The 21,495-nt window shown below is 45.4% G+C and overlaps 1 long non-coding RNA gene across 2 annotated transcripts in view; it reads left to right on the top strand.

The window, feature by feature from the left end:
- Positions 1 to 21,495, top strand: part of LOC113594800 (uncharacterized) — a 94,314-nt gene that overhangs the window by 49,017 nt on the left and 23,802 nt on the right. For both annotated transcript variants that reach the window (XR_003415233.2, XR_008294523.1), the window contains one exon: positions 13,491 to 13,742. This is a non-coding gene — a long non-coding RNA (uncharacterized LOC113594800). The remainder of the gene's footprint in view (positions 1 to 13,490; positions 13,743 to 21,495) is intronic.

Raw genomic sequence — 21,495 nt, 5'->3', positions numbered from 1 at the left:
GCTTAGTAGAGCTTACTAACATCATTTATTTTTATTATATTCTACAGTTGCCTTTTCTTTTTCACAATGGATGCTGGGTAGGGATGTAAAGTTTCCTTTTAAAATTAATGTGTTTAAATTGAAAATAGTTGGTAAAGAAGATGTGGCACACACACACAATGGAGTACTACTCGGGGATGAAAAAGAATGAAATCTTGCCATTTGCAACAATGTGAATGGACCCAGAGGGTATTATGCTAAGTCAGTCAGAGAAAGATGATTTCAGATCATATGTGGAAGATCATATGATTTCCCTCATATGTGGAATTTGAGAAACACAGGGGGGAAGGGAAGAAAAAAATAAGATCAAAACAGAGAGGGAAGGCAAACCATAAGAGACTCTGAAAAATAGAGAATAAACTGAAGGTTGATGGGGGTGGGGGTAGGGGGGATCAGTAAATGGGTGATAGGCATTAAGGAGGTCACTTGTTGGGATGAGCACTGGGTGTTACATGTTAAGTGATGAATCACTGGGTTCTACTCCTGAAACCATTATTACACTATATGTTAACTAACTTGAATTTAAATTAAAAAAAAAAATATTCGGTAGATGTTAAAAACAATTGTGCAGTGGCATGTGGGTATGAAAATTGGAAAGGTGTTTTGCATGACTTCATGGTGATAGAGAGTGTATCCCACTACAGACGCCTAACCCTGTTCCTGAAGCTGTGGAAAGAAGTCAGCATGGTGGGCCCCATCTTGGTAGCTAGGTAGTGGGAGCCAGGCTGAGGGCAGACACGCTCTGCTGGACGCCGGGGCTGGTGCTGGGGGTCCCATGAGAACAGTCCAACTGTAAGGGAAATCTGAGGCCAGGTCCCTGTTCCTCTGTTCCCACTGGCCAGGTGCTCAGGGTATAGACAGGGGCATGTAGGCCCTGGCAGGTGCCTGATGCTTGCACTGGGAAGCTTGCCGATGTCTCTTCCCTCCCTAGTCCCCTCTGCACCACTGGGCAACCCTCCAGAGGGCAGAATTCTTGGGTGTTTTTTGGTGGAAGTTTCTGTACTCTGGCTGAGTGCCTGGCTGGCTGCTGCCACACTTCCTGAGGGGAAGGGGAGGGGTGGCACCAGCCCTCAGTCCTGGAACTGAGTGAGTTCTGACCTCAGTCTGAAGCCTGCATCTTTCCTGGAAATGGCTGTTGGCTGGGGCAATTCTTTGTATTCCATCAGGTCCGTGGCAAAGAAGAGACTTTGTCCGGGGAACGGAGGATCATGCGAATCCCTTGGGAGGTGAGGGTCCTTGAAAATGATTTGATGGGCAACATGTTCAGTGTTGGTGAGGGCTCTGGTCCCAGGTGTGCTTCCCGGGTGCCAGGAGAGGATGGCTAGGTCGTGAGAGGCTCTGAGTGGGCATGCTCACTGGTTATCAGGGAAATGCAAATTCGAGCAATGGATTCTCTTCCCTCTTCATAGTGGCAGAGCCTTTGAAAGTCTGACAGTGATGCGGGAGAAATGGTATTCTCTGACATTGTGAGTGGGAGAGGGTCTGGGGACATTGATTTGGGAGAACAAATGAGCACTCTAGAAAAATGTTAGTGCCTGTTGCCTAAAAAGCCTTTACACACATGCATAAGGAAGCATATACAGATTTGTTCACTGAGGCACGGTTTGTAATGGCAAAAGAAAACAAAAACAAAACTGGAAACAACCGATATACCCAGCAGTAAGAGAATGGATGAATAAGATGTGATTGTGGCAATTAAAATAAATAACCCGTACTATATGCATCAATATGGCTAGAGCTGAAAAACATAATACTGAATGAAAAAAAAGCATGTTGCAGGGTGATAAGTATATTGGTTATCTATTGCCATGTGACAAATTATCCCCAAACTTAGTGGCTTGAAACTACCACACACATTTATTATCTTCCTGGTTTGAGCGAGTCATGAATTTAAGTGGGAGGTCCCGTTCAGGGTTTGTTATGAAGTTAAAGCCAAGATGTCAGCTGGGGCTGCAGTCATCTGAAGACTTGGTTGGGACTGGGTGATCCATTTCTGGGGCGGCTTATTCACCTGGCTGTAAGTGCAATCACACTGATTGCTCGTGAGGGGCCTGAGTTCCTCCCCTTGTAAGCCTCTCCATGGGACTCCTTGAGTCCCCTTACAACATAGCAGCTGACTTGCCCCCAGAGTAAGCGATCCACCAAAGCACAAGGCAGGAGCAGCAATGTCTTTTATAATTTCGTTTTGGGAGTCACACGCCATCCCTTCTGCCACATTCTATTCATTGGGAATAAGTCACTGAGTTTAGTGTACACTTAAAGGAAGAGAAATTAGGCTCCATTTTTCAAAGGAAGGATGTTAAAGAATTTGTGGGCGTATTTTAAAACTAGCATATGTATGATTTGATACCATTTATGTAGTTTAAAAGAACACATTACGTGCATAAGCCTGGCCAATCAGAGCTCCCTACCACCCTGGTTACGGTGATAGCTTCAGGGATAGATATGTGGCACGACTTAGGCTGATCAGAAATCTTCAGAGCCCTTGCCTACTAGAGATTCTGTCTTTGTTCGGGGGTTGCTAGGCTTTTTGGATGTAAGTCTTAGACTGCTTGAGTACATTTTGGCCACCAGAATTGAGAGAGCCTTTCTGAAGGACTAAAAGAAAATTACAGCCCAAATGAGATCATTTGAGCTCCCGGATCAAGACATGCCTGAAACCTGCGTCATTATCTCTAGATTTTTCAGTTACATTGAACAATAAATTCCTTTTTTAACTTATGCTGCTTGAGAATTGGGCTTCCATCCCTTGGTCGTATTAGGGTTCTGCCGGGACACAGAAACAATAGTGTGTGTGTATATATATATCACACAGCGTCAGTCCCAGTCCAAGCACAGAAGAAAATCGATGTCCAATGTCCCAGCTCAACCGAGAGCCGAGCAGGGAGAGTGGATCATCCTTCCTCTGCCCTCTTGTTCTGCTCCGGTCCTCAGTGGCAGAGGATTGGAGGTGTCCCCTCCTATTGGGGAGGGCCATCTGTTTTACTTAGTCTACCAGTTCAAATGCGAATGGAGCCCCTGGGTGGCTCATTCGGTTGAACTTCTGACCTTGGCTGACGTCATGGTCTCACAGGTTCCTGAGTTCGAGCCCCGCATCTGGCTCACTGCTATCAGTGTAGAGAACACTTTGGATCCTCTGTTCTCCTCTATCTCTCTGTCCCTTCCTCTCTCTCTCTCTCTCTCTCTCTCTCTCTCCCCCTCTCTCTCTCTCAAAAATAAATAAATAAATAGTAGGGGAGACTGGATGGCTCAGTCGGTTAAGAGTCCAACTTCAGCTTAGATGATGATCTCACAGTTCATGAGTTCGAGCCCCACATTGGGCCTTGTGCTGACAGCTCAGAGCCTGGAGCCAGCTTCGGATTCTGTGTCTCCCTCTCTCCCTGTCCCTCCCCTGCTCTCTCTCTCTCAGACATGAATAAGCATTTAAAAAAAATTCAAATGCTACTAAGTCACTAAGTTTTAGGGTAATTTGTTAGGTGGCAACAGATAAGGTTTTGAATCATGATTGGTGTTTTTAAAATTCCCTGGCCTTTTTATAGATCCACATTGCTCATCTCTCTTTCCTAATGTGTTTGTTGCCATTCCTGTTCCTGGGAGTTTTACTTGGTGTTGTTCCTTAGGCTGGAGAAATTCGTTATGAAATTTGTTTTGGAAAGGTGCATGGGTGGTATCTTTTCTGAACTCCTGCCTGCCAGACCTTTTTTTTTAGGTGTTTCACTTGTATATAAATGGACCACAATCTTCTCTACTAAAAATCTTGCATGTTTTCTCCAGCACGACTATGGTGTCTAAATCTTAGAAGTCTGCTGACAACCTTACTCGGATTGTAACTTCGTTTTTCTGCCTGGGATATTGCAGGAATTTCTCTGTATATATGAGATTTTTTAAATTTCACCAAAAATTAAAAATATATATATACATTTTGGAGGTTTTTCATTAATTTTTTTTTTTACTGATTTTAATTAACTGTCAAGGAATCATTTTACTTCTTGTTCTGTGACCACTTCTGTTATTCCCTTGAATCTTTTTCTCTGTTCTGTTTTTCTAGAGATTTAATTAGATGCACATTTATCCCTTGAATCTCTTCTCCTTTCTGCTTATCTTTTTCTTCCTTCATTTTTTTTTTCTTTCTGAGTTTTAGAACCCTCTAATCTGATCTTCAGATTTTTTGACTTGATTTTATGCAACGTCCAATCTTCTGTTAACTAACTGCCTCTAGGTCCCTTTGAAATTCAGTAGATATATTTTCCATCTCCAGAATAATTTTATAGCCTAGAGTTATTTTCTTATTAAGAATTGTTTGAGAAGGGCACCTGGGTGGCACAGTCTGTTAAGTGTCTGACTCTTGATTTCGGCTCAGGTCATGATCTCAGGGTTGTAGGGTGGGGCCCTGAGCTCCCAGCTGACAGTGTGGAACCTGCTTGGGATTCTCTCTTTCTGCCCCTCCCCCGCTCTTGCTCTCTCTCAGAATAAATAAATACATAAACATTTTAAAAAGAGAGAGAATTGTTTGAGAGCTTCAGCAGCTTCTAATCTTTAAGACTACAAATTAGCAAATTTTCTCCTTTCCATTTTGTCCTCCGGGCCATCAGGGTGACTTATCCTGGGACATTTGCCCTAATCCCTCATATCAGCATCCTTTTGACCTGCTAGATCTCTGTATATGTGCAGTCATGATTCCCTGTTTCCTCATTCTTAGAGAAGGAGGCCTATGTTTGTTCAACACTGGGCGTTAAGATGGGTTACATTCTGTTTGAATGTTTTTGGCCTGGATAAAGAGAGGAGGGAAAAGTTTATATTTACTGTACCTTTACTTTGCCCTGTTAAAGAGTCAGCAACCTGCGGAGATAGGGAGGGAGCTTCAGCCCAGAACAGATGCACTGGGGATTTCACCTTTGTGCCCAGTAGCCTCTTTTATCTTCAGATTTAACTGGAGCCATGACACCTTCTTAAGCAAGCCCAGCTGGCCTTACTGAGGGCCATGTATGGGGTCACCCTGTTTAATCTAGCATATCTCTTGGGACATTGTTGGATCTGTCTCCCTGCCCCCACCTTGACCATCATCCTCACTGACTGCACCCACTGCTGTCCCCAGCTGGTGTACTTAGAGGTAGCATGGATCATGGGGGATCTTTTGGCCTCTTCCACCTGCTCCTGGAATGGGTTTTTTATTGTCTGGAATGAATCAGTGGCTTGGCAGTCCCTACCCTCAGTCTGGTTGAAGCTCAGTATATCTTAAGGAAAGAGATTCCTGAATGTTTCTGGCCTGCCATATTTTTTACCTGTGGGGTAGAGTTTTTCCTCACGATAAACCTCATTCTCACTTTGCCGCACTCTCCTTCACTTGGCTGAACAAGCCATGCCTCAGGCCTCAGCTTACACCCTGCTTCCTCCAGGAAATGTTCCGGGAAATTCCCCCAAGTAGATACCCTGTGCTGTGCTCTTAGAAACTCTTGTATTCTGCCTGTCACAGGACTCACCACCTGGGGTTCTAACTCTGTTTACTGATCTGTCTTCCCCTGTAGCAGAGTATGGCAGTGCCTGCTCATTCATTCATTCATTCATCCATTCAAAAAAACATTTACGAGGAGCCAAGTATATATGAGCCACAGTGCTAGGCGCTGTTTTTGTCCCATGTCCAGTGTGTGTCACAGATTGTTGAGTAAATATTCACTGTAAGACTATATGGCCAGCTTCAGGGAAACAAAGATGGCAGCCGGTGATCGGCAAGAATGTTGGAACACTGGTGGGTGGGGCTTCATTGCAGTTTAGGGAGCAAAGTAAGTCCTAGCGTAGAGAGAGCTGAGCTCCCCTAGCCTCAGCTGGTGCCCTGAGGTCTGGAAGCCTGTGGTGGGAACTGCCTAACAATAGCAATGGCAAGGAGTGAGCCAGGGCTGAAAACTGGACAGACCCTAAATGTTGTAGAAGAGACATCAGGTGGCCAAAGGAAAGCAGTATATTTGTGGCTGAGTCCTCCAGGCTGGGGTTCTGCACCCATGAGCCACTGTCCTGGAGTGTGGGAAGTAATTAAACGTATGGGCTTTGCAGTCAAAGAAAGTTATTTAAGTTCTCAGAGCCTCAGTTTCCTTTTCTGTAAAATGGGAATAAAAGTAGCTTCATGGGCCACTGTAAGGATTCAATAAAGTGTGCAATGAGTGTAGCACAACAGCCTAGTGTCTGGCTTACAGCAAAAGTTTTTACCAATGTAAAGTTTTACGATGTAAAATTACTATCTAGACTTGCTTTTATTATCTGTAGTACATTTGGGGAAGATAAGAGGAGAAAAACTTTTGCCCCAGTCTGGAGGTATATCTTCAACTCTCTCGGGTTCTCTTGGAGCCTTGGGTATGCACCAGCCTGTAGCAAGTGAAAGGTCCCTTCCTGGGCCTGCACCTTCCCAGACTTCTCTGTGGCTGAGTTGTAGCACAGAATTACTGGGTTTTCCCTCACGTGCTGCATCTGGAGATAAGGTCCAAGATAAGGTCTCATGACCTTGCCATGAGAAGGTAAAAATCTCAGCACTCACTAGCCCCACCTAAACACAGTAATATCCAAGATGAAAGGTGTTATCCAGAAATCAAGGGAAAAGCTAAATGAAAGGGCTATCCTGGGACCAAGTAGAAAGGAGTGTAGGACAAAGGGGGTTTGAAAGAGCCCCTGATGAAGTCCTCTGTCCCCAGATTTACAAGTGTAAGTTGTGGCTCTGGTCCAGTTCATTGAGGCAACTCTCTTTTTAAGCCTGCCCATCATTTAGGACTTGGTGACTGATTGGATTGCAGGTGGGGCAAAATGACTTCTAGCTGTTACTGCCCGACTAACTGGGTAGATGGAAGGGCCACCCACTGACATTTTGGGAAGGCGAACATATTTTGTGGGGGAGAAGAGGCCAAGTTCAGTTGTGAACATAGAGACTTTTGAGGTGTTTGATGGGTGTTGATGTAAAAATGCCTAGAAGGGAACTGAAAATGTGGATCTGGAGCTCCCAGAGAGTTCTATAAAAATATGGATTAGGGGTACCTGGGTGGCTCAGTCGGTTAAGCATCCAACTCTTGATCTCAGCTCAGGTCATGATCTCACGGTTTGTGAGATCAAGCCCACATCAGGCTCCACACTGACAGCGCAGAGCCTGCTTGGGATTCTCACTCGGCCCCTCCCCAGCTTGAATGTGCACTCTCTCTCTCAAAATAAGTAAATAAATATCTTTTTTTAACTGCAAATAAGGAGAAGATGATGGCTGCTGCAAAGGGGCAAGAATAAGATAGTCTAGAAGTAGGCAGTAAAATGAGAAGAGAAGCAAAGAGAAAGCCATGGAGAACTGCCACCAGGAGAGGGAATATGGCAGAAGGAAAGCCATCAAAGATGAGGAAGAGGGAAAGATCAGAGGAGTAAGAAAAAACACGGGAACTGGATGGGATACCACCAGGCACTTTAAGAAGAATTTTGGTTCACTGGAAAAGAAATGCAATTGAATTCTCAAGACATGGAAACACACTTAGCCTCTCTCATAAAGAAATGCGTGATTGGGGCACCCGGGTGGCTCAGTCGGTTGGGCATCCAACTTCGGCTCCGGTCATGATCTCGCAGTGCGTGGGTTCATGCCCCACATGGGGCTCTGTGCTGACAGCTCAGAGCCTGGAGCCTGCTTTGAATTCTGTGTCTCCCTCTTTCTCTACCCTTCCCTGCTCATGCTCTGTCTCTCTATGTCTCTCAAAAATAAATAAACATTGAAAAAAAAATCTTTAAAGAAATGCATGATTAAACAGTGAAGAGACACCATTTTGAACAAATCTATCAGATCAGCAAGAATGGGAAAGTTTCACATTGTGTTGAAAGAGGATGTGGGAAAATAGGCATGCTAAAAGAGTAAAGGCATACACCCTTTGGCCCAGTAATTCCACTTCTAGGAATCCTTGGATGGATATACTTATACAGGCATGCAGAGAGGTACATACAAGGATATTGAGTGCAGCATTATTTGTTGTAGCAAAGGTTGGAAACAAGCGTCCATCACTGGGGGAGTGCCAAATAAATAATGGCACATTATTTCAGTGGAGGGTATGGGGTTGTTAAAACAAATAAGGGAGGTCAATAAGTAATGATGTGCAACAATAGCCCAGATAATTTGAAGTGAAAAAAGACAGCAGAATACAACTGGAAGTGCTATGATTTATATGAAAATTGACAAGAGTATGGCTTCAGAGCCAGGCTGCCTTGGTTTAAATCCCAAGATCCACCACTCTCTGGCTTTGTGACTGGAGGAAAGTCCCCTTCACAGGGGGATCAGTGTGTGGATGAGATTTACTTTTCCCTTTCGTACTTTTTGAGTTTTTTTAAAACCTCGAGCATGTGTTACCAATTTTTTTTTTATTAAAAAATTTAATCGAGGAAGACATATGGGTAGCAAATAAGCACATGGAAAGATGCTCAAATTCATTAGTCGTTTAGGAAATGCACACTAAAAGCACAGTGTCACTTTATACCTATTAGTATGGCAGCAGTTACAAAGATGGACAATTCTAAGTGCTGTGAAGATGTGGAACAACAGGAATTCTCACACTGCCGGTGGGGATGTAAAATGGTACAGCCACTCTGGAAAACAGACTGGCAGTTTCTTATAAAGTTAAGTATATCCCTACATAGTGCCTCAGCACTTCTGAAATGAAAAACTTATGTTTTTTTTGAGTTTATTTATTTTGAAAGAGAGCGTCCCAGCCTGAGCACGGGGGAGGGGCCGGAAAGAGTGAGAGAGAGAGAATCCCAAGCAGGCCCCAAGCTGCGAGTCAGTGCAGAGCCTGACTTGGGGCTCAGTCTCAAGACTGTGAGATCATGACCTGAGCCGAAACAAAGAATCAAACACTTAGCCGATAGAACCACCCAGGCGCCAATGAAAAACTTATGTTGGCAGAAAAACATGTATTTGAATGTTCTTAAAAGCTTTTTTTTTTTAAAAAAATTTAAGTTTATTTACTTATTTTGAGAGAGAGAGCAAGTGGGGTAGAGCCAGAGAGAGAGGGGAGATAATGAATTTCAAGCAGGCTCTGCACTGTCAGTGCAAAGCCTGATACAGGGCTTGAACCCACAAACCGTGAGATCATGACCTGAACCGAAGTCAGATGCTCAATCAACTGAGCCACCCAGGTGCCCCTTTGTTTGTTTGTTTGTTTGTTTGTTTTTTAGAGAATGGTCTAGTCTATACTATTCAGTGACAAAGGGAAATTTAACGGGATAAGGCTGAGAAGGGTGCATTTGATTGGGTCCTTCTGTGGCCAACTTTGCTGGAGCGTCATGATGTGGGAGGGATGGAGTTGGATCCCAGACTGTAAGGAGTTTGAGAGTCAATGAGGAATTGAAGAAGTGAGGCAGCTATCTGAGGTTATCTTCCAAAAAATATATCTGTACCTGGATACTGAATAAATACAACCCAACCTGTCTGGTTACAAAAGAAGTACAGATTAAAGCAACACTGCTGTGGCCCATCTGATTGGTACAGCCTGATAGCCTGGGGGGCCTTGGTGTAGGGAAGTGGTGTCTAATCTTTGTAGAAGGCAATTTGAAATCAAGAGACCCACCCCCACCCCCCAAAGTGTCAACTTTTTGACCTAGCCACTCCACGAGGAATTTATCCTAAGAAAATAACTAGACTACTGGGCAAAGGTGGAGTTATAAGGTTGTTAAATCCAGGTGTCACTTATAATGTAAACCAGTGGAAACAGCCCATGTATCAAGCAGTAAAAGATTAACTAAGTAAAATAATGGTGTATTCATCCCAGAATTTGCTTGCAGTCTTCAACATTTTGTGATCTACACAATAATCTGGGATAGGAAAGGACTGGGTGATGGAGAAATGGGACATCTTTTTTTTTTTTTCCTTGTGATGAGAATTTTTTTTTCTTAATTTTATTTTTTATTTTTTAAAATTTACATCCAAATTAGTTATCATATGATAACTAATGATAACTAATCATCAACAATGATTTCAGGAGTAGATTCCTTAATGCCCCTTACCCATTTAGCCCATCCCCCCTCCCACAACTCCTCCCATAACCCTCAGTTTGTTCTCCATATTTATGAGTCTCTTCTGTTTTGTCCCCCTCCCTGTTTTTATAGTATTTTTGTTTCCCTTCCCTTATGTTCATCTGTTTTGTCTCTTAAAGTCTTCATATGAGTGAAGTCATATGATTTTTGTCTTTCTCTGACTGACTAATTTCACTTAGCATAATACCCTCCAGTTTCATCCATGTAGTTGCAAATGGCAAGATTTCATTCTTTTGGATTGTCAAGTAATACTCCATTGCATATATATACCACATTTTCTTTATCCACTCATCCATCGATGGACATTTGGGCTCTTTCCATACTTTGGCTATTGTTGATAGTGCTGCTATAAACATGGGGGTGCGTGTGCCCCTTCGAAACGGCATCCTTGTATCCCTTGGATGAATATTTAGTAGTGCAATTGCTGGGTCGTAGGGTAGTTCTATTTTTAGTTTTTTGGGGAATCTCCATACTGTTTTCCAGAGTGGCTGCACCCGCTTGCATTGCCACCAACACTGCAAAAGAGATCCTCTTTCTCTGCATCCTCGCCAACATCTGTTGTTGCCTGAGTTGTTAATGTGAGCCATTCTGACAGGTGTAAGGTGGTATCTCATTGTGGTTTTGATTTGTATTTCCCTGATGATGAGTGCTGTTGAGCATTTTCTCATGTGTTGGTTGGCCATCTGGATGTCTTCCTTGGAGAAGTGTCTATTCATGTCTTTTGCCCGAAATGGGATATCTTTATTTTTGCTAAACACTCTTTTCTACCTTTAGAACTTTGAATCAATTACCTATCAAAAAGTTAAAAGAAAAATTTGAATAAAATAGAAATTATGATCAGGAGTTATAATTACTAACATGGAAGGCCATTTATAATACAGTGTTTAGTGGGAAAAATACACTGAAGGGTAGGGTGAACATATTTTTGTAAAAAAAAAAAAAAAGATTTATGTGGATACAGCATTGTAGTGGAAGAACATAACGTTAGCTGTAGTTGTGTCTAGATGGTGGCTTTGGTGACCGTGATTTTTTCTCTTTAGATTTGTACTTTCTGATTTTTAAAAGAATGATAGGCCTTGTCTAACTAAAAATATACTGGTTTTGGACACTGGTGGAAAAAACTGGAGAAAGAGAATATAGTTTGTTGTTTAGTTCATAGTATTGTACCAACATCAATTTCTCAGTTTTGACAACTGGGCCATGGTTCTGTAAGATGCTAACATTAGGGGAAACTGGATGACAGGTATATGGGAACTCTCCGCATGATCTTTGTGACTCATTTATAAATCTAAAATGATTTCAAAAAAAAAGCTTGGTGGTAAAGGGAGGAGGAAGATAGGGTATGAATAGAGAGGGATTTTGGGACAGGAGCATTTTCACAGGCAGAGAAGGGGTCAGGAGAATCGCTAAGAAGCAAGAAGAGGGGCTGTGATAGAGCAAGGTGGCTGAGGCAGGCAGGTGGGATGGGCCAAGGTGGACAAGTGTCTCTTTCTCCAAGACTGGAGAGAAAATAGCAAAGACAAAGGGGGATGTAGCTAAAGTCTATTCGCAGAAGAGTTTAGGCCAACCCACTTACCTGGGTTTTCACTGGGAGGTAGGGGCCAGCTCACCTGCGGAAGGTGAGAGGGGTGGGGAAGGTGTGGAGCCTTCGAGGACAGAGAAGTCCTGGAAGCCAAAATGAGTCATTCAACCCAAATGACCATGACACAGCAGTATTTCCCAATTATCCCAGGAGATAAGAGTCACTTGGAATGTGTTAAAATCACAGAGTCCCTAGGCCTTCCATTGATACCTCCTTAATCAGAAATTCCAGAGGAGAGACTTGATAATCTTCATATTTAACAAATGCCCCAGGAGGTTCTTCTCCAGAGGGAAGTAGGAGGGACACCAAAGTAAAAAGAATTGCTCAAAGTGTGCTTGGAGGACCAGCAGCAGTGGCCTCACCTGGGAGCTGGTTAGAACTTCACACTTCACTCCAGACCTAAGAAACCTTCAACTGCGTTTTCAATTTGATCCCTAACTGAATCACATACACACCAAAGTTTTAGAAGTGTTATGTTAAGTAATCCCCATTGGCATGCATATGTACAACTGCCACAATTACATGACTCTCCCCAGTGATGAGATCACAGGGATGGAAGAAGGAACTCCCATTTGGACTGAACAGGGTGGGGAGGGTGGAAAGAGTAAGATGGTGGTGGTGGAAAGGTTTGAGCATGGGGTCTAGGATGGAAAGAAGGTAAAAGGGAGGGCTGATGAGCTGGGAGTCTAGGGAAGGCTGAGAAAGTCTGGAGATTTGGATTGGGTCAAGAAGCTGGGGTAGAGGGAGCACAGGGCAGAAAGGGTGGAGGGATGGGAAGGAAGTTCATATCCAAGGTGTTGCCTAGGTAGTGGGTGGCTACAGAGCAATTGGAATGGAGGCACTCATGGAGTTGGGTGGTCTCCTGATTGAGTAGGTTATTCACGGTTTAAGTTCTAGTTGTTCAAGGTGAGGCTCTATGCTTGTTTGTTCAGCCACCATTCTTTGGGGATCCTGGTGATTTGGCTGGAATTCACTCTTATAGGGATGAGTATGTGACCTAGACATGGCCCGCTAGAGTGCTTCATTCTCTGGTCACAGTGATTGGCTCAGAATTGAACATGTGACCCAAGCAGGACCAATCAGAATCTCTTAGTGAGTTTGATCTGTGTTAAGCTGGGCAAGATGAAATTCATTTCCTTAGACATGAATGAGTCAAAGCAATAACGGCTTGTGGGGGGTGGTGGTGGATGTCAGAGGCCATCTTCTTGCTCAATGGAGAAAGATGATTTTGAGAATAAAGGCAAGGACACCACGGAAATGGGTAACAGGGATGGATGAAGCCCAATGACTGACAGAACACCTGGGTGCTTCCATGCCTAAGGCTAGATGCATCTGCATGTCTCATTTAAGTGAGTGAAAATATTCAGCTCCTTTGTTGAAGGCCACATGAGCCAGAGTATCTGTCTCAACTGAAAAAACGTGACTACAAGAAGAAAATAAGGCAGCATGGGCTGACATGGTCAGAAGAAGTCAACAGAACCCTTGGGTGATGATGGATGTTATGTGACAAGGATGAATGAGGGTGGTATGTCTGATGCCAGGAGCCTCGAAGGGGGGCAATAAGGAATGGCATGGAAGTAGAGGAGAGGGTCCAGGAGAATGTCAAGAGCACCTGGAGAAATGCCTGCTGGCAAGGGAGCAGCCTCCACCAAAAGCCTGATAAGCAAAGCCTGGTCACTAACTGGGCCTGGCCCTCATCTGGGTTGAACCTTGATCTTGACCACAGATTGACTTCTGACCCTGAGTATGGGCTGGGCTGTCCCGTGGCCATGAGTTGACCCTTGGCTCAGGGCACATACCAAGCCTTGATCCTGTTCTTTTTCTCTTTTTTCAGACTCAGTGTCAAGTGTCTGGAGCAAGCTGGCTGGTTCAGGGCAACCACAATGTCCCTTATTCCATGAATCGCACTCATCACTCGGGAAGGTCTAGGACATTATTTCAAGATCCCAATCCTTGGCCCAGAACTCCAACTGCAGTTTTCCATCGGGAGAACCAGCCAGTGACCTCCCAAATCTTCCCCTCTCTCTGGACATCTCTGCCCCAGGGGGAAATGATGAGGACACCCTCTTGGCTCCTGGAGTGTTCTGTAACCCTGTCCATTTCCATAAACTGTCAGCCAAGGATGTGAAGGGCAGGTTGGCATTGGTTCTGTCCCTGTCCTCAGATCTGCATTAAAATGTGCTTCCCCAGTGATCCAATTTGCTGATTTCTCAGGTGCCCAGCTGCAAGCCAAAAAGTTTAAGTCAGCAATAGCAGATCCCAGCGTTCCACAACTGCCTTGAGAACCTTCAGGAGCTACAAAGCCAGAGCTGGTTTTTGTTGTTGTTGTTGTTGTTTGTTTGTTTTTTGGTTTTTGGTTTTTGTTTTTGTTTTAATTAGAGATACAATAGCTTCTTTTATCAGTAAGTCCCGGAGGACGGAGGACGTTTTCCTGTGGTCCTCACAGTTCTTTGTAGCCAGAAACTGCCTCTAGGGCAGCAAAGAGTTGTAGTAAGCAGTGTTTGATCAACCTTAGCCCATTAGCTACCTGGCAGCCTGGATAATGTCTGATCATGAAATAACCTAGTGTTGTAAAAACAACAATGAAACCCAATGCTAGCAAACTCTACCAAGGGTCTTTTGTGAGCCAGGCCCTCAGCTAAGCACTTAGTATCTGCTTTATCTCATTTTATCCTCAAAATAATGTTAGACAGTGGAAACTGTTATTAGCCCCTCTTTACAAATAAGGAAACTGATTCATGGATTGGTTAAGTAACTTGCCCAAAGTCACACAGCTGGTATGTGTTAGGACCTGGATTTGAAACAGGTCCCAGGACCAGGTAGTCTGACTTCAGAGTTTATTGGATAGGTGGGTGGCAGGATGGATGGGTGGATAAACGGATAATGGATGGATGGGTGACTGGAGGTATTCAAGGAAGCAGAAATTTGTTCTGAGGTTGGTGGGGACCTGGGGATTGACTGGTTGTGGGAGGTTGGCAAGGAACCATGGATAGCTAGTCTATTGTCTCCTCAAAGATCGCTTTGCTTTTCTTCTCTTTCTCATGTTCTTATTTAAATCCTGTCATGTCGCTGGGTTGAATCACCCTCTGAGCTTGACAGAGTTCCTTCATGAAAACATAACCCAGAAGATCTATCAAGGAAGCCTGTCACTGCGGAATAATAGCTGGTCTTTATTTTCTCATATGTGCTTTTCTGAGATTTTCTGATCTATGACGTGTAGCAGGTTTCTGTTTGTGCTGAACCAGCATACTTTCTTCCTTCCTGTGAGAGCAGTACCCTAGTGGGCAATCTCTTCTTGCCCCACTGTCTTTCAGTGTATTTTGGGGGGGAAAGGAGGCTGCTCCCCCAATGCAGAAACAGCCAAGTGATCCAGGTCTGGCCAGTCACAGTGTTTCATCTGTTTGGCCACAGTGATCAGTTCAAGAAAAGACCGGTGACTCAATTATGTCCAGTGCAAATCCATAAACCCATGGGATAACTTTTTTTTTTTAAATAGTTGCAAGAGATAAACTCTCTTTCTTTTGGGGGTGCCGAGAGATGGGGTACATGTCTGGGGATTCCAGCATCCATTGTCCCCCTGTAAGGGAGTGTGTCTGAGAGGCAGAAAGTAAGAGTCCTGATCTTATCATTTCAGCCTCTGGATCCAGCCATACCTGAAGATGGAGATGCTTTTCTGGTTGTCAGAGCTGAAATTTATTTCTTTTTTCTCAATCCAACTTGAGTTAGGTTTTTGACACTTGAAGACAAGGTTCCTAACACAGTATGTATCACTCTTGTATAAATACAAATGAAAATTTGTAACATAACATTAATAATGTTATGAAACAGAAATAATGTTATGTTAATAACATTAATAATGTTATGAAAAGAGAACAAAAGACAACCACCAGATTCCTGAGTACATGCAGTCAACAAACAGCTGTCAAACAATAGTTTGTCAAACAAACACCCGCAGGTCTGGCTAGAGAGATGAGAACAGCAGCTGGGAAGTTTCCTCCAGAAGTGTTCCTGGAGGAGGGTGAGGGAATATTTGAACAATCAGTTCTGTTTCACCTTCTCCTCCTGATCTTTCCAGTTTCCAACTGGGCACAATGAGACTCCTTCAGTATGTAGCCTGCAATTAAAGCACATGTCTCAGGAATCTTGCCGATCCAGGCCCCTTCTCCACCCTGGGCTGGTCCTGCCTTGGGAGAGAAGAAGCTGAGATGGTTCTGTAGCTGGCTGGGAAGTGGCAGTAGCTGCGTGGGGAGACTGAGCCTGGCAGTGACCTTCCCAGGAGAGTCATCCTGAAAGATGCCTGGCTGGCCATCTCCTGGGGCTGCCTCAGTGGAGGAGGGAAGGGACAGAGCCAGGGCGATATTTGACTCTTGAGGGCATTTCCTAGAACACCATGTTGCTTTTAGGATGCTGTTAACATCCACATCATACCTATCTTACTACCCACTCATCATTTTCTTCCTTTACCGAGATTTTTTTTTTCCAGAGAGAAACAGCATGAGTGGGGGGACAGGGAGAGCAGAGAGAGAGGGAGACAGAGAATCCCAAGTAGGCTGAGACTGATGCGGGGCTTGAACTCACGAAACTGCGAGATCGTGACCTGGGACATCTTCTCTGAGATTTTAAAAAATTGAGCAAAATCATGCGTTCTAGAGGAGCACATAAAACACCATGTTTGGTTAAATAAAAAACAAACAGGAAAGCAGCCAGCCATGTGTGCACCACCGTTTAAGATGAGAAATCGATCATTTCCAGCCAGCTCTTCGTTGCCCTGTGTCCCTCTGACCACCTCCACTCCCACCCCGCAGAAGTTTCTGCCATCCGGTCATCATTGCATCTTGCTTTTCTTCATGGTTGCATTTACCGTTTTTGTTTCTTTTTTTAATTTTTAAAAATGTTTTTAATGTTTATTTTTGAGACAGAGAAAGAAAGAGAGCACAAGAGGAGGAGGGGCAGAGAGAGAGAGACACACACACACAGAACCTGAAGCAAGTTCCAGGCTCCAAGTTGTCAGCACAGAACCTGATGCAGGGCTTAAAACCATGAACCACAAGATCATAACCTGAGCTGAAGTCTGACGCTTAACTGACTGAGCCACCCACTCAGGCACCACAAAGTTTATTTATTTTGAGAAAGAGAGGGAGAGAGAGAGGGAGAGGGAGAGGGAGAAAGGGAGAGGGAGAGAGAGAGAGAGAATGAGAATGCAAGCAGGGGAGGGGCAGAGAGAGAGAATCCTAGGCAGGCTCTGTGCTGTCAGCACGGAGCCAGATGTGGGGTTCCATCTCACGAACAGTGAAATCATGACCTGCGCTGAAATCGAGTCAGATTCTTAACTGACTGAGCCACCCAGGTGCCCTGCCATTTTTCTTTAAGTAGATTTTTTTTAAAAATTTTTTTCAACGTTTTTATTTATTTTTGGGACAGAGAGAGACAAAGCATGAACGGGGGAGGGGCAGAGAGAGAGGGAGACACAGAATCGGAAACAGGCTCCAGGCTCCGAGCCATCAGCCCAGAGCCTGACGCGGGGCTCGAACTCACGGACCGCGAGATCGTGACCTGGCTGAAGTCGGACGCTTAACCGACTGCGCCACCCAGGCGCCCCTTTCTTTAAGTAGATTTATTTTTCAACCCTTTTTTATTGGGTCAAAATCCATATAATGTAAGGTTAACCCATTTAAGGTGTACAGTTCACTGGCATTTGGTGCATTCGCCTCTATCTAGTTCCCAAACATTTTCACTGTCCTGAAAAGAAGGGCCGTATCCATTACAGCCACTTCCTATTCTCCCCTTCCCCTAACCCTGGCAAGTGTGAATCTACTTTGTCTCTATACATGTGCTTGTTGGGAGTATTTCATATAAAGGGAATCATACGATATGTGGTCTTTATTTTTTTTTTCCCGAGAGAGAGAGAGAGGGAGAGAACATGTACAATTGGGGGAGGGACAGAGAGAGAGAGAGAGAGGGAGAGAGAATCCCAAGCAAGTTCCCCACTGACCGTGCAGAGCCTGATGTGAGGCTCCAACTCACAAACTTCAAGATCATGACCTGACCCGAAGTTGGGTGCCTAATTGACTGAGCCACCCAGGCGCCCACACAATATGTGGTCTTATGTCCTTGGCTTTTTTTCACTTAATGTAATAGTTCCGAGGTTCGTCCATATTGTCTTTGTGTGACAGTACTTCACTCCTTTATAAGGCTGATATTTTACTAATGAAAAATAATGATATTAAATGAGATCATAATTGTAAATAATATAGACACACACATAGAAAAGCTGGAAATATATATTCTATAAATCTAGATAAATAATAGAATAATAATAACTAATAAAATAATTAATTATCTTAAGAGGAAACTCTTTTATTACCCCTTCTCCTCTGCCTGTAACACTCTTCTCCCAAATATATCTGCACGAAGGACTCCCTCAAGCAGCTCGGAGGACGCATTTGCAAGGTCTCCCCTGACTAAATAGCATTATGACTGACGCCTCTGCAAACTCCTAGTCCCCCTTACCCTGCCCCACATTCTCTGTCTCCCATAGCACTTCTTACCTTCTGCCATGCTCTGTCATCCATTTCTTTTATTGCTCGTTATTTATTTTTTTTTTTGTCTACCTCTCCTCCTAGGAGGGTATAGTTTCCACGAGGGCAGGGGGTTTGTTTGCTTGACTCACAGATGCATCCCCAGCCCTCCACCCAACAGTACTTGTCCACTGATGGACAAAATATCCACATCCTGATCTCTGGAGCCTGTGAAAGTTACCTACTAGGGCGCAAATGGAAGCTTTGCAGATGGGGGAGATCATCCCAGGATACCTGGGTGCACCCTAGATGTAATCCCAAGTGTCCTTATAAAAAGGAGATTTGGGTGCCTCTGAAGAAATCAATGTAACAACTGAAGCAAGATACTAGTCTGCTGTCTTTGAAGATGAAGGAGGGGGCCAGGAGCCAAGGAATGTAGTTTTAGAAGCTCACAGAAGGGAAGGAAGACTTCCCTAGAGCATTTTGAGGGGGCACAAGCCTGCTGACACCTTGATCTTTGTCCCATAAGACTCTTCAAAGCTCTGACTTCCGGGAACTGTAAGGGAATAAATTTCTGTGCTTTTTAAGCCACTGACCTTGTGGTAGTTTGCTGTCGTATCCACGGGAAACTATTGCAGTGCTCGATAAACAGTCGTTGAATGAATAAACACTTGTTGAGCCAGTGACTGAAGGAGACACCAATATTGCTTATACTAAGTAGAAGGTAACAGCAAACAAAGGCAGTGTAAACACAACGGAGCCGCTAAAGTCGGGGCTGCAGGCTTTGAGGCAGCTCTCTCTCTGTTAAGCAAGAGAGCTTTGCATGTGCAGGAGAGCGTTAGACACCCATGAGCACCAAACTGGGACTGGATGTCTTCGCACATTGGAACGTGGAGTGGTTTTCTTATTCCATTGGCCCATGATACTTTAACACTTCCATTTGGTGGTCAGGGGAGGGCAGTCACCGCCGACTTTACAGAGATGAGGATATCTGTGCTCCGTCTGGGAAGAGGAGTGGAGAAAGAGAGAGGGCAGCACGTGGCATAGCTATTGAATTTGTCTGCCAACCTAAAGTCAGCACCATAGGCTAAGTCCTGTGACTTGGGAAGTGTAGCCAAGGTGCTGGGGAACTGCCGGAGGCTTCTAACCAGGAAGTGCCTTTGTCCAGCCTGCCCTTTGGAGACATCCTCCTGGTTTAGCCTGGAACAGGGGTGGGAGGCAGAAGGTCTGGGAGACAGGGAGATCTGTGAGGGGGAGAGGGCCTCGTGCTCCAGGCTCCTTCTCCTTAATGTTTATTTTTGAGAGAGAGAGAGACAGATAGCACGAGTGGAGAAGGGCCAGGGAGAGAGGGAGACACAGACTCTAAAACAGGCTCCAGGCTCGGAGAACAGAGCCTGACGCGGGGCTTGAACCCACAAACTGTGAGATCATGACCCGAGCCGAAGTCGGATGCTTAACAGACTGAGCCACCTGGGAACCCGTGGTCTGAGCTCCTTTCCATCCTCCAGCTGTTTCCTTCTTTGATGTAATTGCTTGATGAAGACCACAGTGTCTGTGAGGCCCAGGCCTCTCTACTGAGTTTGCGACAGAGGTGGGGTCTTTTTCCACTCTCTACTTGGGGTGCAGGCTGCTGACTTTGAGGTGTCTCTGTCATCAGGGAGATGTTCTGTGGGCTGTGGGACACTTGAGTCTGGAACTCCAGGGGCCCGGAAGGGAGGTCAGAAGAGCAGTGAGGGTGACAGTTTGAGAACAAGGGAAAATTAAGAACAAATATTCCTGTGACCTGCAAATGGAGTCATTTTCCCTTGGAGTCAATAACTCCTGGTCACTGTGGCTGCTCATCAAAGGGGTCTAGGAATGAAGGGGTTCTCCCCTCTCTCCTCCTCCGTCCTGGCATGAGAGGGCCCTTGGGCTGAGCAGGCTGGGCCAGAAGCCAGAGAGGACCGGCGGCGGCTTCCTTGGGGGCAACGGGACTTGGCCTCTGGGGAAAAGCTTCCATCTGAAAGGCAGTGCACCCAGCGATAAGCACACAAGCTCTGGGGGCAGGCCTGGGCCTCTCAGTTACTAGTGATGGGGCCAGGAGCAGAACTCTGTGCCTCACTTTCCCTATTTGCAAGATTCCGTACTCTGCATATGAAGTGCTTAGCAGAATTCCTGGCAAAGAATAGGTGATATTAGCCATTATTATGATTGTTATTGTTTTTATTGGCTCTGTACACTTTTCCTAAATGCCATCACTGTACTCAGCCCTGTCCCCATCCAGGGACAAGGAGATAAGGCATCCTGCCTTCAGAGGGTGCACTGTTTATTGGGAGATACAGACAGATCGATACAAATGATATCAGGGGATGGAAATTCTACACTGGAGGGAGCTCTAACTTCCTGGGGGTGGGGGGACAGGGGAGGGTGTGGGAAGACCTTACATGAGTGGTGACATTTGTACCTTGCCGGGAGAACGAGGAGAGGAAGAGAGAAGGCAGCCCTTGGCATTGCAGGCACATGAGCCCTGAGGTTGGTCGCCAGGCAGGAAGGAGACGGCTGGAGCCATAGGGTGCGAGCTATGCTCCCAGGGGGTGGGGAGAGGGGAGAAATGGGTGGCTGCTGACTCCACATGGTCTTGTCTTAACCTTTGGCAAAGCCAGCAGCAACTCCAGCCTCGCGGGGAGTCTTCTTGTCTGTGACATCATGCTGAGGCTGGTCAATTCTAGGAATCTGAGGACAGGGCCCACACCCCTCCTACCTTGGAGGAGGAGGAGGAGGAAGCTGTCTCTGGGCAATGCCCGGGCAGCCGTGCACCACAAGGCACCTGTCAGCACTGGCTGCGGCCACCCCAGCCCAGCATGGACAGGAGCCAGGCTTGCACCCTCTGTAACCCGATGCTCACCTGCATCAGCCCTGGCTTCTGAGCCCACTCCTCAGGGGAGCTCCAGCCAGCCTGGGGTCACAGTGACCTCCTCCCTGCTGGCTGCCGTGTCTCCTTACAGCACCCCACCCAGAGAGGTTCAGTGGAACCACTGAATGGGGCAGAGAGGGCTATTGCAGCCACTGACCTGGAGTCAGGTTAGACTGGGAGTCCCTAGGACCCAGGGAGGGGCCCACAGCCCCTGCTCTCTCACCTCCACTAGCAACCGTCCTGGTGCTGGGCACAGTCCTGAAATGCAGGCCTCTCTGCACTCATGGATGAAGGACCTCCTTCTGCCCTGTAGCCGGATATTGAGCCTTCCCTCTTCCCACCTGAAGTGACACGAGCCTCACGTTTAAAAGGCACAGGCTCTGGAGCACCTCAGCAGCTCAGTCGGTTAAATGTCCGACTTCGGCCCA

This window comes from Acinonyx jubatus, chromosome E3 (genome assembly GCF_027475565.1).
Source record: "Acinonyx jubatus isolate Ajub_Pintada_27869175 chromosome E3, VMU_Ajub_asm_v1.0, whole genome shotgun sequence".
Lineage (NCBI taxonomy): Eukaryota > Metazoa > Chordata > Mammalia > Carnivora > Felidae > Acinonyx > Acinonyx jubatus.
The sequence above is the reverse complement of the archived record's forward strand: the minus strand, read 5'-3'. Positions and strand labels throughout refer to the sequence as shown.